Source organism: Notolepis coatsorum, assembly GCF_963971535.1.
Source record: "Notolepis coatsorum genome assembly, chromosome: 2".
In the NCBI taxonomy this organism is placed as follows: Eukaryota; Metazoa; Chordata; class Actinopteri; order Aulopiformes; family Paralepididae; genus Notolepis; species Notolepis coatsorum.
Window position 1 is genome coordinate 180,825,344 of NC_140166.1, and position 17,397 is coordinate 180,842,740.

General features: G+C 41.2%; 1 long non-coding RNA gene across 1 annotated transcript in view; it reads right to left on the bottom strand.

Moving 5' to 3' along the window:
- The window catches only part of LOC311246435, a 118,068-nt gene that overhangs the window by 80,414 nt on the left and 20,257 nt on the right, over positions 1–17,397 (bottom strand). Inside the window, exon 2 of the long non-coding RNA XR_014620808.1 lies at positions 2,906–2,986. This is a non-coding gene — a long non-coding RNA (uncharacterized lncRNA). The remainder of the gene's footprint in view (positions 1–2,905; positions 2,987–17,397) is intronic.

Genomic DNA, 17,397 nt, shown 5'->3' on the forward strand with positions numbered 1-17,397 from the left:
ACTCTTTATTGACCGCTGTGTAACTCAGATAAACAAAGACATTTCCAATTGATACTGCATCATCATACATTACTCATGATATGACTCAACAATTTTCAGAGAGCCCATCTAAGGTACAACAAACTGACTTGCGGAAAAACATGCCATGTTGCATCACACCTAGCATTAGCTGGTTAGCTTCATTAGCTTAGCGGCTAACTTGAAACTGCTACTTAAAGAGTCAAGTTAAGGTTAACCAGGTACAATACCTTGTTAAGATAGCCAATGTAAATTCCGATTAAGTAAGGGAGTGGTTGAAGGTAGGTTTAGGTCAAATGTGGAAGAATAAAAATAAGAAGTAGCTCAAAAAGTAGTAAGTACTGTATATTTGTATATCTTGTATGCCCCACACTGTGTTACATTAACACACCCTACTGGACTATATACTTGCCCACTGTATTGTTACTTCATTCTAATTAGTGTATATAATTGTATAATTGACCACATCTGCCCAGTTGCACAGCCCTGGCCTATTCCTACTTTATTTTTACTTAAAATTGTACTATATCTATCTATTGAGCTATATTTAACTTAGTTTATATCACACATCATTTTATTCAACCTCTTATACAGTTGTACAGCCCTGGCCTATATTTTATTTCATAAATATATTATTCTATTGTGCTTAACTTAGCTCATATATTTCATTTTACTCCACCACTTTATTGTATTATCTGTCTGTTAACACTTTGAGTGCCAGCAGGGGGCTCACGATTTAGCGCTTGAGTGCCAGCGCTGTAGTCAATGGGAGGGCTAGCACATTTGCGAACGCATAAACTATATCTTAAATTATGGCTATGTGTCTAATACGCCTGTCGCTTATCAATGACTTGTTTGCAGTCAACATTGTCGAAACGGATATATATATATATATATTTTTTTTTAATGCAATCGGCTCGGGTTACATGCCTGATAAGTAAAATGTGGATTCCGGATTCTTTTTTTCCCATCCATTTCATTCAGTCCAATCCAATGGGTGCAATACCATCCGGAGAGACGATAGAGGGTGGTATTTTCCCTGTTCAAGCTCAGAGAGATCCCCAATGGTAACGTGAGGCTAGATTGATGAAAAATGAATGGAAATCGCATATAAAAAAAATAACAATAAATAACGAGATTTCTCGTCGTTGGCACTCAAAGTGTTAATGTCTGTCCGCACCAGTAACGTCCAAAGCAAATTCCTTGTATCTGTAAAGTATACTTGACAATAAAGACCTTTCTGATTCTGATTCTGATGTCATAAAAGTCTAGATGAAACAGTACTGTATTATCTGTATGTCATATATGTCATAAATGTCATGATGAATTTAAATATGGGGGACCCTGGGGCGGCCGGGTAGTGCAGCGGACTAAGCGTCTGTCTACCACCACAGAGACAGTGGGATCGAATCCAGCTGTGGTGCTTCCGGGTTGGCCGACCGTCCATACTAACACAATTGGCAGTGTTAGAGGGTGGGAAACCCGGCGAGGGTGGGTCCTGGTCGTTGTAAACAGCGACTCCTACAGTTCGGTCGGGGCGCCTGCACAGCAAGGGAAGGATCTAAGAGGTAAGAGTGTGACCTTCCACACGTTACAGTCTCCCAGTGAGAGTCCGCGCTGCCAGGTGAAAAGAAGCGGTGGGCTGGGTACACATGTGTCGGAGGAAGCATGTGATAGTCTCCGCCCTCCCGGACCGACAGTAGGGGGTAGAGTGTGCAACGATCAGGAAGGGGATTGGGAATTGGCATAAGGACTAACATTGGGATGGGAGAAAAATGGAAAAAAGGAGGAAAAAAAAGATAATTAAAAAAAATAAAGAACAATTGTTTGTATTGAGCCGTACTGTATTGTATTGTACCCATTCTGCAATCTGTTAATAAAGTTTTCAATCAATCAATCAATCAGGTGTTCAGTAAAACCTTCAGCCGAGGTTTGATCTGAAATGGGGACCTTTTTTCACCACGCTGTGGAATGGTTTTATGACTCGTGCAAACATCCATCCATACAAAACTTCTAGCACCAGAACTAGGGCTGTGGGCGGAAAGCTCAGACAATAAGAGTAGCAGAGATGGATAAGATCTGTAAAACAAGGGGAGAGAGAAGCCTGGGAAAGAAAAACACAGTCTGGTCTGGCAGAGCCATCATCAAGGCCAACCAACCAACCAACCAACCAACCAACCCCCCCACCCCACCCACACACACACTCACACGCAACGACATATCAAATACAGGTATTCCAGGCTCCAGATGCTGTTGCTAAACAATAAATGTAGCAGCCAGATTACATTAAACCAATTTCCAATTTAACATCTTATCACAGTACTTCCTTTGAGATGCTCTGGTGACTCAACTCAATTTCCATTCCACATTAATTCCACCGACACTAGGGTAAACTGTAATTGACCTATCTCAAACTCAGCCCTCTTTTCTTGATCCTCCGATCACAACTGTTGCTTTCCCTACGCACGGTTGTGATTGGAGGATCAATAAAAGAGGGTGGGGGCTTGAGATAGTCAATTTGAAAAGAAGAAAATCCCTGAATACATGGAACCACAATGACTCCACGTGGGTGAGGTTACACATTCCCAAATTAGCCTATCTGAATGAGCTGCAGTGGAACAGATCACCTCATCCAAAATAATACATTATGTTGTTTTTCTTATAAGAGAAAAGTAGTCAGTCCACACTCCCAATATTTTACTGAGACAGTAGGAGGGCAGAGAGGAAGACAGAGTAGGAGGGAGATGCGGGAGTCTAGGCTCTGGCAGGATTTGATTCCAGGCCAGCAGTAGGGTCTGGTTCCAGGGCCGAGGTCCTCACCACTACACAATCTCTGTGAACCGAGAGAATAAATTCTGTAAGACCAGGCTACGCTCAAATTCCTTACCTTTAGCCTTCGAGAGACGGGACAATAGGATGACAAATTCAGTCCATCATCGCATTTTGTTTACATTGTCCAGAAAAGAACCTGTTGAAAAGAAAAAAGAAGAAAAGAAAACAGCTTATAAGAAACATTTTCAATATATGTTTAGGATCGGTGCAGCTCGCCTCGCAGAAGTTCTCTGAAAATCGGCCGCACAAAAATGAGTTTCTTTCCTGAAAAGCTTTTAAAGGGAAGAGTCATTTCACCAGCCAATTTTTCAGGTCAGAGTTTCTCGCTTTCGATTGCAGGTAAACATTGCGTTTGAAGAAGCGTCGTCAGTCAGATAGATGGCGTTTAGTGTGAATCAGCTGTGAGGTTTAAAAGTGTGTGCGAAGATGGTGCCCTCGGCAGCGCTGAAACTTTCTGTTCCAGATCCAGGGAAGCCGACGTGCCGCCAGTCCCAGAGGTTCAGATTAGAGATGAATCAGAACTAAAACATCTGGGTCATCGTGAGTCTCTCTCTCTCTCTCTCTCTCTCTCTCCCCCTCTCCCCCTCTCCCCCTCTCTCTCTCTCTCACAGCAACAGCAGACGAGGCGTGAGCACTGAGCACGCACGGGTGCTTCTATTAATAAAGGGGCCAATCCAAAGTGTGACATCAGGGTGATTTAAACACTGATAAAACAATTGTGTTTGTGAGGTAGTTCAGAGTGTCTAGTTTCGGGAATAAGTGTTATTTATGCAGATTTCAACTCTGTGATGCTCAAATGGGATGTTTTTTTTTTTTTTTTACACCTACCATCTAAAATAAATGTACACTTGAAATGACCAGTGAATTAATTTGTTATGCAATACTTTGTCCTGTTTGACCTACAAGATTGAAGTTAAGGATATCATTTTGCAATCATAGTACTATTCATTCAACATGTCTGAGCATAAGAGAGAGTATGTGAAACCATTTTTCATGTTGTGGAAGGTTCATTTCATTCAAATAGCTTGTCGCAAAAAAAAAGAAATTGCCAGTACTATGATATAACTAAATCATTATTGTAATAAGATACATTGTGTGTATGAATTTATGTGCACAAGATAATGTACAAAATATGCAATGCAATAATGATAATTGATCAATAAGAGTTAATACATGAAGACATAAAATAAACATATTTTCATATTTCAGTGTTAAGTTTAAGAGTATGAGATGAAATTAAACAAGAAGCTAAAGAAAGAGAGAGAGGGGGGGAGAGGGAGAGGAGAAAGAGAGAGAGTAGAGAGAGTAGAGAGAGTAGAGAGAGTAGAGAGAGTAGAGAGAGAGAGAGAGAGAGAGAGAGAGAGAGAGAGAGAGAGAATGCGTGACTAGTCGTAGTAGTTGTCAAAAGGCTAATTATGCGAGTTGTAATAATTGATCGATAGTCTAAAATTAGATTAGGCCTGGGCTACGGTTTGCTGAGGAAAGAGGTCGACACACCACCCATACCCACTGAAGGAACGTGACATTTGCGTGACATTGTGACATTGAGCAGTTGAGGAGAGAGGGAATGTCAAATATTTCTGTCTACAGCAAAGTTGATGGGGGGAGAGGAGGACCCACATGCTTTTGTTTGTGTGTGTGTCTGTCTGTCTGTCTGCCTGTCTCTCTGTCTGTCTGTACTGGAAGCCTAGGAGCAAATGAGAGCGAAAGAGAGAGAGGGTGACAAAGCAGCATAGTTTAGCCACTGCACTATTAACACTTGCCAGCGACGATATATGTCGTTAGTTCATGCCGACCGCTGAGTGCCAGCGACGCTAAATATATATTTTTCTTTTTATTAGCGATTTGAATTCATATTTCATCAATCTAGTCTCACGTTAGTGCTGCAAACTCTCTGAGCTCCATTGGGAAAATACCGCCCCCTATCGTCTCTCCCTGTTGTACTGCACCCCATTGGATTAGACTGAATGAAACACATGGGGTTGGGGGGGAATCCAGCTTCCTCATTTTACTTCTCCGGCAAGCCATCAGAGGATCCAAGTCAATGCCGAGCCGCAAAACAGCGTGGAATACATATTTCCAGTACCCAGTGCTGGATCAAAAAACGCGATCGATATTTGGAATGGGGATCAGGAATTGGAATAATCTTTTTGGAGAACATCTGATCTGAGGTAAGGAATCTATTTTACCAGTCTTAGGATAATCAGACCTTTTTTCACAGAGATATCAGCGTGTGCCATGTGTGTGTGTGTGTGTGCGTGCGTGCTGATCAGGAAATGAGAGAATCGATTTTTCAGCCCGCTTATATAGCGTACATAAGTACACATATACTATCGATAATCTAGCGTTTATTTGAAAACTATTCATAAATAGGCCGAAAAATTACAACGTTTTTTGTGTATTCTAGAATATTCCAGTAAAGGGCGTTTATCACAGAATCTTTATATTTTCCTGAAACTTTCAAGAACACGATTTTTTTTTTAAATGGTATAAAACGGAAATGAACCGATTAAAAAACAATCCGTTTCGACAATGTTGACTGCAAACAAGTCATTGAAAAGCGACGGCCAGATTAGACACATAGCCATAATTTAAGACATAGTTTATGCATTCACAAATATGAGAGCGCTATCATTGAAGTGGGTGGTGGCATTCAACCATGTTTTGAGACGGGGAGGCGTGGCATCCAAAGTGGTTTAATAAAGAAGGTGAAAATGAGAAAGAGCTTCTCTTGGGTTAGCTACACTTTGTAACAGAGGAGGAAAGACAATAGCCAATTTCTTCTGAACAACAATCTCCCGCATTTTGCTTCTATCCCGTCTCGTGCAGTAAAGGCATGAGAGATTATAACCGGTTGTCTCTCTCTATCTTCTCCTCTGCTGTATAATAACAACAACAACCCAATTCACAGATTTGGTAGATGCAACACAATGAACACATTAACTAGTAAAAAAAAAACACATTGACCGCTGTAGCTTTGCAACCATTCTGACAATAATAGTAATAAAATGTTCGTACGCGATCAGAAGATTATGTTTCAGATTAGAGGTGATTTGGTGAGGGAAATGTTTATGAACAATTTATGTACTGTAGGTGACCCCTTTGAATATGTTGCAATGGTAACGTTTTGCTCATAAATTGTTACGATGGATGTGATATAAAACTTCAAAAGGCACTGCACGCGCGCAATTGACTTTAAATGAGAACATCTTGAAATGATGAAATTAACACAAATACCAAGAAATATTTAGGAACATTTATCAGCATCAAGCTGATAGCAGTTTGTGAGTGTGTTCAATGTCCTACATATTAGCTTTTTACCGGGTAAAACAAGCCTTGTGAATGAATTATTCCTCAGAGAAAAATATAATAGGAAGTATTTGTGATAATAATTTTTTTTTATCTATAGAATTCTCACTGGCCCCCTAATTAATAGAACTACCCTACATACAAATGCACACTCACACAAACCTAACCGGCACATACACTAGAGCAGTGGTCACCAACCCGTCGATTTTTTTTTTTTTTTTTTTAATCTTTCCCTGAGAGTCCACATTACAGTTCTACTTTTGTTTTGATGTGAAAAGTGATGCTGCATAAGATTACTGCACTTAGCACTGACTGAGAAAGTACATATTACAGTTCTACTTTGACAAATTAGCATTTTCTAATGTTAATAATATGAGAGTCCACATTACAGTTCTACTTTTGTTTTGATGTGAGAAGTGATGCTGCATAAGAGGACTGCACTTAGCACTGACTGAGAAAGTACACATTACAGTTCTACTTTATAAAATGCTAATTGTAAATATGTTTGGCAATGTTAATTAATAGGAGAAGGTCTACATTACAGTTCTACTTTTGTTTTGATGTGAAACGTGATGCTGCATAAGATGACTGCACTTAGCACTGACTGAGAAAGTACACATTACAGTTCTACTTTATAAAATGCTAATTGTAAATATGTTTGTCAATGTTAATAATATGAGAAAGTACATATTACAGTTCTACTTTGACGTTTTAATGTTGGACCAAAGCATTGCATGTAATTAGAATACAGGCAAATAAAAGTAATTTAGTTTAAAGTACAATCTTGGCTGTCTTTTTCTCTCAACGCTTCAATATGTAGATCTTGCCTTCACCAAAAAAAAAAAAGGTGATCTTGGGCTTAAAAAGGTTGGTGACCACTGCACTAGAGCTACCACCTCTGAGTCAATGAATCAGTTGGTTTGGTCTCTTTAGTCAACCAAGACTTTGTTAAGTCGATTGGTGGCTTTTGAATGCTTTTTTCCATCCTGAATTAGTTATTTCCTAAAATAAAATATTATTAGCACATCTCTGGTAAGCACTAGATTTAAAGAGGTGGTGCTGCATGACTGCTGGTGGGAAACACAATTTTACAGATTTGTTGATTAAGTCAATTAGGCCTAATCGACTAGTCGACAAAGTTACATGTAATTATATATAATTATATATATGCTCTACAGTGCGAGCATTTCCCTCGTATTTGCCCCTAATAATATGTGTGTGCAAACAGGAAAAATCATTTACTCACAGTGTGCGAGTGAAGATTACAAACGCTCCGCTGTTAATAGTTCAGAAACTACAAGTCCCACATTACACAAAGCGCATAAACGTCCAATCACAGTAGAGTTTCCTGCGGTGACGTGGCCGGTTTCATGCGAGTGAAAGGAAATGAGAACACAGTACGCGCTGGAAAAGAAAGTCACGGTACCGGCATAGGCAAGTTATACATTCAAAATCAGACAACGCAAAAAATTCAGCCAGCCATGAAGCCCATTCATTTTTATTTTGAACAAAAGAGAGACGAGGAGAAAGAGGAATCCGGCGAGGCAGCTAATGTTACTGAGGCGGATAACGTTAGCGAAGTTAGCACACGCACATACACTCCAACTCCATAGTGAAGTTTGCAGACGACACGGTGGTGGTGGGGCTGATCTCGGACAACGACGAGAAGGCCTACCGGGAGGAGGTTGAGGTACTGGAACGCTGGTGCCAGGACAACAGCCTGCTCCTGAACATTGGTAAAACCAAGGAGCTGATCGTGGATTATAGGAGAGGACAGCAGGAGACGCACACACCACTGATGATTAACGGGGCTACCGTGGACAGGGTGAGCAGCTTTAAGTACCTGGGGGTCCACATCTCAGAGGACCTGACATGGTCAACACACATAGACACAGTAGTAAAGAAGGCGAAACAGCGCCTCTACCACCTGAGACAGTTAAGGAAGTTCAGAGTATCGGGGAAGATACTCCAGTCCTTCTACTCAGGAGCTGTAGAGAGCATCCTGACCGGAAACATCACTGCCTGGTATGGAAACAGCACGGCACAGGACAAGAAGGCCCTACAGAGAGTGGTGCGCTCAGCCGAGCGTACCACGGGTATTGCACTACCCCCCCTGCAGGTTCTATACAACAAGAGGTGCAAATCCAGAGCCTGCAGGATAATGAAAGACCCTCACCACCCCAATAACAGCCTGTTTCAGCTGCTGAGGTCAGGCAGACGCCTGCGAACCCCAGCTACTAGGACAGAGCGGCTTAGGCTCAGCTTCTTCCCCCAGGCCATCAGAGCCATGAACAATGAACATTGAGTGCTCAGAACATTGAACTATCCACACACAAGCACACATGAACACACACACGACACGCACACTGTGCACGCTCACACACGAGCAGCCACTTAACACTTTAACATGAGCGGGCACACACTCATGTCGCACACACGCACACTTATGGCCAAAGGAAAGGACACTTTAAATTAGAATAACAGGAACAGTGTATTGCACTACCAAAGCTAACTAGCATGTCCCATGCTCTGTAAATAACTATGTACAGATACCGAGATGTCACTCCATGTTACCTGTTACCTGTTTACTGCACAATGTTGTTTTCTTCTTTTGATTCTATTATATGTACCACTGTATTGCACATCGTTGCGGGCAAGACCACCCACATTTCATTGTATACCTGTATGCCGTGACAATTAAAACTCTTGACTTGACTTGTGTGGGCCAGCCAGTGACTTTGGTGGTGTGTGCTATTGCACAGATGTGTGTCCCGTTCCCGTTTGCACACGCACCTTATACACACACACGCACATAGTAAGCCATCACTGGGTATGCTCAGAGGAAAGTGGGGCTGAGAATATCTGTGTCTATCTGTGTGTGTCTAGCTCTCTCTCCCTCTCCCTCTCTACATCCCTCTCTCCTGAACCTATTTCATTCAAAAGGAAGACATTGATGGACAGTAGCTATACGTATAAATTATTTATAGCTCAGGTGTAGCTGTAACAGAAGAATTGTATTAACTATTAATTAACTATTATTCAATAGCGTTTCAATTATAATTAATTAAATAATTGTATAAAGAATGTTCCATGTTCTGTCATCTAATAATATATTCCATTGCCTTTCCTATCTGTATCAAAGTCAAAATGTTGGTATCGTGACAAGACTACAACATACAAAAGCAGCTTGACAACAGATATCCTTTGCGTCGAGTAGGCATGGGCCAATTTGTGATTTTTGTGGTATGTGCTATTTGCACAGATGTTTAGCCCTTAGTATGCACACGCACAGTATAATATGCATGTAATAAATAGTTTGTTAATAAACTCTGTGTTACTTGAATAATTTTCACTGTGCTCCTAAATTTCTTTGTGTGCTCCTACATTTTTATTTAGATTTTATTTAGGAGCACATGTGCTCCTAGGGAAAAAGGTTAGCGTAGAGCCCTATATATGGAGACATTAACATTACGTTATCAAACATAGGGACGAAGACTGTAAAAAAAAAAGTGTCGACAATGTTTTATAATCTATGTTAATTTTCATCATAAAAATTCTGTGCCCAAAATACAAAAAAAAAAAAAAAAAAAGCCCCCGAAAATCAATTAAAGGTGACATGCATTATAAATGGCTTTTGTCTAGCATTGTATTATAGTAATAGGAGTTAGTATCAATGTGTCTGTGTCTCTAAATACCATATTGGCGGATTGCTCTCATTCAGGTCAGACCATTTCCTGCTCCAGTTAATTAGGTCATTCTGATTTGACTCGCATCGTGACGTAACGAGGCGAGGATGGAGCGGATAGTGATCCGATTGGCTCTGTGGTTGGAGCCAATGCCCGCCCACAATCTACCTAGAGCAGACCAAAGAAGTGCAGTGACTTAGCCGAACGTAAATAATATGAGCAAAACACGCAGAACATGTGCTGTTCCTGGCTGCAAAGCTGCTAATACGTCTTTGCAAATTTTTCCTGAGGATGTTGTGCTTCGCCAGCAATGGACCAAGTTCATTTTTGGATTTTTGCAAAGACGAGGGACTTTATGCTTCCGTGATTTCCTGGCTGTTGCTAAAGAAGAAGGGAACTAGCCTGTAAGTCTTTGAGACCGAAAGAAAGCATCGAATCAGTAAGTACATACAGTACGTCGTAATTAGTTAATTAGCAGTGTAGGACCTCGTTCATTCATCCGTTTGTGTATTACGGTACTCTTCCGTGTGTGTGCGCCAAGACAGTCTAACGTTAGTGCAAGCATGTGAGCGGAGCGGAGCGCCCGAGAAATCCGCTCTTCGCTCTAGACGTCTGGTTCCACTCTCATTCGCTCATGTTGGCCCGCCCCCCCAAGTCGCTCACCGCTCGCTCACCGCTCACCTTCATTTACGAATCAAGCACTCCCCGCTCCACAGCTCGCTCAGCAGAATAATCTTTTTTGGAGCATGATGTAAATTAGCTTGATTTGACCAAACTACAACAGTCTGCACCCCTTGGGCCCCTTAAAGGAAAACTCCAACATTTTGGGAAATTAGCTTATTTAACATCTTCCCTGGAGTTAGACAAGAAGATACATACCTTTTTTGTCTCTGTGCGTGCATTTAGCTTAGGGAACAGTCGCTCCGTTAGCGTAGCTTAGCTTCATCACTGGAAGTGGGGCGGAGTTAGAGCCTGACGTTCCCTACAGTCACGAAATACACTCCAAATACAACTCCAAAACGTTCCTGTAAACATGTTGTGACTAGGGATGCACCAAATGGTAAATTCTTGGCCGAAACCGATACCGAAAATAGAAAACAGTTGGCCGAAAACCGAAAGCCGAAAGGCCGAAAATTCATAGAATAGAATTTCTTTTTTACCAATGTTGTGGAACATTATGATTATGGAAAAATATATGATTATGGCAAAACTTAACTTAAATAATAAATAATCACTATTATGGGTCCAACAAACATTTATTCAGCACTTCTGAATGCATACAGTACATTAATTCCATCTTTTCTCTGGCTGCCGCAGCGGACATCTGTGCTCTACTGAGCGCACCTTTCTAGTCCCCAGATGAATGTGCTTGCTTGACTCGGCACAGTAGACGCGCAACAGACGGACAGCGTCAATGTGAGAAACACAATCCCCCCCCCTCTCGCTCTGAATAATATGCATATTAGATCACTCAGTGATTAACCTCAACGGGCATATAGTAAATAAGGATATAAAAGCATGTTAAAGACGCATTTATTGGACGCGTTGCGCGCAGAGTTTACATAGAAACAGCGCGACTCCCGACAGCGCGACATCATCACAACAACACGCGAATAATATGCATATTAGATCACTCAGTGATTAACCGCGACGGGCATATAGTTATTAAGGATAATAAGCATGTTAAAGCCGCATTTATTGGACGCGTTGCGCGCAGAGTTTACATAGAAACAGCGCGACTCCCGACAGCGCGACATCATCACAACAACACGCAAGGTTGTTAGGTTGTTTCTGTTTCGGTGATATATTTTCGGTGAAAAAACTCTTTCGGCCAAAAGCCGAAAGGCAATTTTTTGCCATTTTCGGCCGAAAACTTTCGGTGCCGAAATTTCGGTGCATCCCTGGTTGTGACCTGTGTATTTACCACGTGGAGAAATAAAAAATAATTGAATTCGACAATTACGTTTTCTAAGCAAATATACTCGGAACTATTTTTTGCCTAACGACTCCTCTCTGAGCACAGTCAGTGATTTCAACGTGTCGTCGTGATTGTTGACACTCATTCATTCAAAGGATCCGAACCGATTGAAGTATATAGATACCATGACTTAAAATCCTCTTACCTTGACGATTAAAAGCCTCCCCAATTTAGAAAACAGTAATCCAATGGCTGGTATTGATATACTGCACGCTAACGGAGCTAACCAGCAACCGGACACTCAAGCAGATAACGAGAGCAATGACTTCCTTTCTGGGGGGTTTCAAAATAAAAGAGTGACGTCTATAGCAGCGGAATACGTTTATTTTGTACATTATCTAACGTTAACACGAACCTAAACTAACTTTAGGTTAGTAGTTGTAACGTTAGTTTAGGTTCGTGTTAACGTTAGATAATGTACAAAATAAACGTATTCCGCTGCTATAGACGTCGCTCTTTTATTTTGAAACCCCCCAGAAAGGAAGTCATTATATTAGCTTTAGTGTCCGGTTAGCTTTAGTGTCCGGTTAGCTCCGTTAGCATGCAGTATATCAATACCAGCCATTGGATTACCGTTTTCTAAATTGGGGAGGCTTTTAATCGTTGTTGTGAAGGGCCAGATTAACACTGAGAATCTACGTTTTATTGTTTTATATAACTTGTATATTATTTATATATATAAGCTATATCCCTTTAAGCCTCCGTTTGAATCATAGTATTATTCGCTTTCCTCATTGGATAATGCCCTTGACGTTCGCGGCGCCAAGGACCGCGCCCCTGAGTCAGGTTCAAAGGCGAGTCTGGACAAGTTGGGACATGCCTGGTGCCGGCGCATTGATTCCAGACAAGAGCTGAGGCTGGGCACTAGAAAGCCCCTTAAGTATATATATCGTGGAAGGCGCAAACAGTAGTGTGTCAGATCTAATGCAGTAACGTGAAGTTCGTCCGGAGTAATGCAACAGCAGTAGCTGCACCTAGCGTATAGCAGAGTCAAGTTCGACCTAACTTAATGTGAAATAAAGAGTCGTCATTTAGTGTGAATCGTATTACAGCAGTTTGTTCGGTGTGTAGCATTAACAAGCAGTTTGTTCGTTTAGTAGCTGGTGTGAACCTTAGCAAGTGTGTGTGGACTTAGTAATTAGTGCCAACACACGAGGAGGGCCTAGTCGCAGAACTATTGGACATGTGCATATTGGAACCTACCGCGGCGATATTGTAGAACCATTATTGGTTGGATTATAGTGATTGTGGAACGTACTACCGTGGAGAAGAGCATCGTTAATACCCACTGTCGTTTGGATTTAACTACCTTGAAGATCTTACCTCGGGCTAGCTTCGAGGACGAAGCTGGCTGGCTATCATCATTGCTATCGAGCATTGGATTACAGCTATTACCTTGCTACTGAGCACTTGGATTATAAGGACCGGATCCGTATGAGAACCCCTTTTCTTCAAGTGAACAGACTGAGTATCCGTACCTTCTTCCTTCTCCTGGAGCTTACAACTCTGGGAGGATATCACCTGTCTCCAGCGGTACCCTCGTTTGCCCCCCTATATTGCCATCCCACGCCAGGCGGTGTTTGGTCTAGTATACCCAGCTTAGGAATTATTCATTCCCACTGACTTTGCTACTCGCTGACTTTCTCATATTATTCGCCATAAAAGAGCAACCAAGTAATTCCCATTTTGTATATTGCTGCATAATAATAAATACTGTAAATGATATTTATTTGTCACCGTGCCGTCTATTCTGAGTGTCTGCCATATAATAACTGTACTGTCTGGCAAGTAATAATAATAATAATAATAAGTAGTAGTGGTTTAATCTATCACAATCTTTAATACAGTCAGGGTTTTGTAACCCCTCAGTTACAATCGTCAAGGTAAGAGGATTTTAAGTCATGGTATCCATAAACTTCAATCGGTTCGGATCCTTTGAATGAATGAGAATGTCAACAATCACGACGACACGTTGAAATCACTGATTGCGCTCAGAGAGGAGTCGTTAGGCAAAAAAAGATTCAGAGTATATTTGCTTAGAAGACGTAATTGTCAAATTCAATAATTTTTTATTTCTCGACATGGTAAATACACAGGTCACAACATGTTTACAGGAACGTTTTGGAGTTGTATTTGGAGTGTATTTCGTGACTGTAGGGAACGTCAGGCTCTAACTCCGCCCCACTTCCAGTGATGAAGCTAAGCTACGCTAACAGAGCGACTGTTCCCTACGCTAAATGCACGCACAGAGACAAAAAAGGTATGTATCTTCTTGTCTAACTCCAGGGAAGATGTTAAATAAGCTAATTTCCCAAAATGTTGGAGTTTTCCTTTAACAATTGTTTGTATTAAGCCGTATTGTATTGTACCCATTCTGCAATGTTAAATAACGTTTATCCATTTAACTAAGATATGGTAGCTAGCCTAGCCGCAATGCTATGGTCGATCCCATTCACGTTAGCATGTAAGCTAACAACAGCGGTAGCTTTAGTCTCTCGCTTTTTGAGACTAAACTCCGCTCTTGGTGTTGATGACTCTGCACCCCCCCTTAACAACGGTTTGTATTGAGCCGTATTGTATTGTACCCATTCTGCAATGTTAAATAACGTTTATCCATTCAACTAGCTGTACAGTACTAAGCTATGGGCTAGCCTAGCCGCAATGCTATGGCCGATCCCATTCACGTTAGCATGTAGCTAACAACAACAACAGTCTCTCGCTTTTTGAGAGACATAAACTCTCCGCTCTTGGTGGTACATTGTGTTGATGTTGGTTTCGTTTAATCAATAAATGAGGCAGAACACAGTGAATGTATCCTTTTTTTTTATTAGACTTTGTTTGTTTCTCACTGAAAATAAATGTTGCGTGGTTCAGTCACCCAAGGTGATTTAAAGATGGCGGATTCTGCCTGATCACGGATAATATTAGACGGTTACTGCATGTGATAGACGCCAGCAAGGAAGCTGTACCTCCTGTAGCTGTATTATCCTTGGATGCGATGAAGGTTGGAATGGTCTTATTTATGGGCAGTACTTGGAAGGATGGGGTTAGGAGATGGATTCATTAATATGATCAAAGTACTATACACAGATCCGTCGGCCATGATTATAACAGGGAAATTCACCTCTCCAAACGTCCCTGTGTCGCGTTCGTCCAGACAGGGTTGTCCTCTTAGTCCGGGACTGTTTGCTCTATCTCTAGAACCTTTGGCACAGTATATAAGACAATCCAAATCCATAGAGCCGATTTCAATTAACACATTCTTTGCCGGAGCTTATATCCATCCTTGTAGCCTCTCTGCCAGCTCTATTTGTCTATGGAGATGTTCACCTTCTTTGCAGGGCTATAACTTTTTAAATTGTATTGCTAAATTGACATTACTATGGCCCATTCAACATCAATTATCTATAGTTCAGGATGTAGGAACGTTTTACTTTTTCATTCACACAAATTTCAACTGTACACGGTCCTAGACGTGTTGACTGATCATCTGCGGTTGACCGGGGGGGGGGGTCGTTTATAATTCAATGACCGACGTTAAATGATTTATGTAGTATGGGTGATATATAAATCAGAGCAGTTTGTATCGAAAATGGTAAAGAAAAACGCTGAAACTCACCCCAGTCTCCTCTTACCGTTCGGTGATGAGCGTGGAGCAAAAAGATCGCTATCATGGGATGTTGATCTAGGTCAGTGGTTCCCAAAGTCGGGGTCGCGACCCAAAGGTGGGCCGCGAGCAGCCACGGATGGGCCGCGAGATGATTAAAAAAAAAGAAGAAAAAAATTTATTTAAAATTTTTTTGTCAGGCCACTGAACTTAGAAGCAGGCCAGGACAGTGTTTCTAGTTGTATTCTAAAATTCTATTCTATTGTATTCTAAAATGTGACTATATGGTTTTATATTAACTTAATAAATAAACAAAAATGAAAAATCTACTTATTTCAACGAACATTTCAAACTAAATAACAGATTATGCACATAAAACGCTGAAAACAACCGAAGCAACAATAGTATTTTAATGAGGCTATTATTATTATCATTATTATTTTGCAACAAGTTAGCCCTCTCATAAATAGCACATATAAATGAATAACTAACTTGAACTAACTTAATAGGATTGAAGTGATATTTGGCTTAAAAAATCGGTCGCATGGCAAAAAAAGAAAAAAAAAAAAGCCAGACGATGTGCATTGGGCCGCGGCTCTCTGACGCCTTATTTTCTGGGCCCCGGCCTGAAAAGTTTGGGAACCCCTGATCTAGGTGATCCAGTTCCGGTTTGTATAATACTAATACACGTCTAATCATGTTGTTTATTGAGTTATGGCAACGGATCGATATGCACAGTGTCTGGATAGAGTCCTGCGAGCGATAGCGAGTGGCCGGACAGAATAGGGGACGGACTAAGCACTTCGGTGACTTCCGGTTTTGGCAACTCGCCGATCGGCCACCAGGTGGCGGTATTGAAGCGTTGGAGAGTTGAGCGGAGTCCTACAACACCAGCAAAGACTCCGTGGGTGAAATGTGAATACCATGACGAAAATATGAAATATTGATCTCAAAGACGCTGTAAGACGTCATTGGCAGATTACGCATGGCGGAGAATGACGTCTTAACACGTCATCGGTGGAGAAAGGGTTAAGGGCAGTTTATATGCGGACGATGTAATAATGTTCATGCAAAACCCTACCACCTCACTACCTCATCTTCTCAAGGTAATAGATGATTTTGGCAATCTATCGGGATTTAAGATAAACTGGCCAAAATCGGCCTTCCTTCCACTTGTGACTGCGAAGGCTACCTCACTCCCAGTAAATATACCAATGGTAGAACACTTTAGATGTCTTGGAGTTGAAATATTTCCCACTATATGCCAAACTGTGAAGTATAATTATACCGGATTCCTAGATAGGATCACAAACGACTTCGGCAGGTGGTCAAAACTAAAAAACTCAGTACAGGCCCGAGCATCAATAGTTAAGATGGATGTTTTACCTAGAATCAACTTTTTCAGCTCAATGTTGCCGTTCGTCTCTGACTTTTATCGTCACTTACTTACATCCTCATATGATGTCCTTCCTCTAGACTTAGTCTGGAGGAAGGATATACCAAACTTGGAAGTAGATTTTGATTGGGATGAAGTTTGGGCAAACGTACGGCTGTCATCACGCAACCAGGATCATCAACAGATTAATCTTAATTTTATTCATAGGACTTACTTAATTCCTAGACGTTTGCACCTAATGGGGCTCAAACAAGACTCTCGATGCACCTTATGTTTAAACGGTGATATTGGTACATTTATGCATATGTATTGGGAATGCCCTCCTGTTAAGATATTCTGGGAAGAAGTAACCACGCAATTACCAGAATTTTTATTTCTGACCATACCTGTACTGCCTTCTGTATTGTTGTTGAATGATGTTTCTCAGTTAGCAGCCTCTATACAGGTAAAGAGACACATTTTGTCCGGTCTCACGGCTGCTAAAAAGCTGATAGCATCACGCTGGATTCAACCGGATAACATGTGCCGGAAGGTATGGGTTCTTACCTATCTCGATGTGATTTATCTAGTG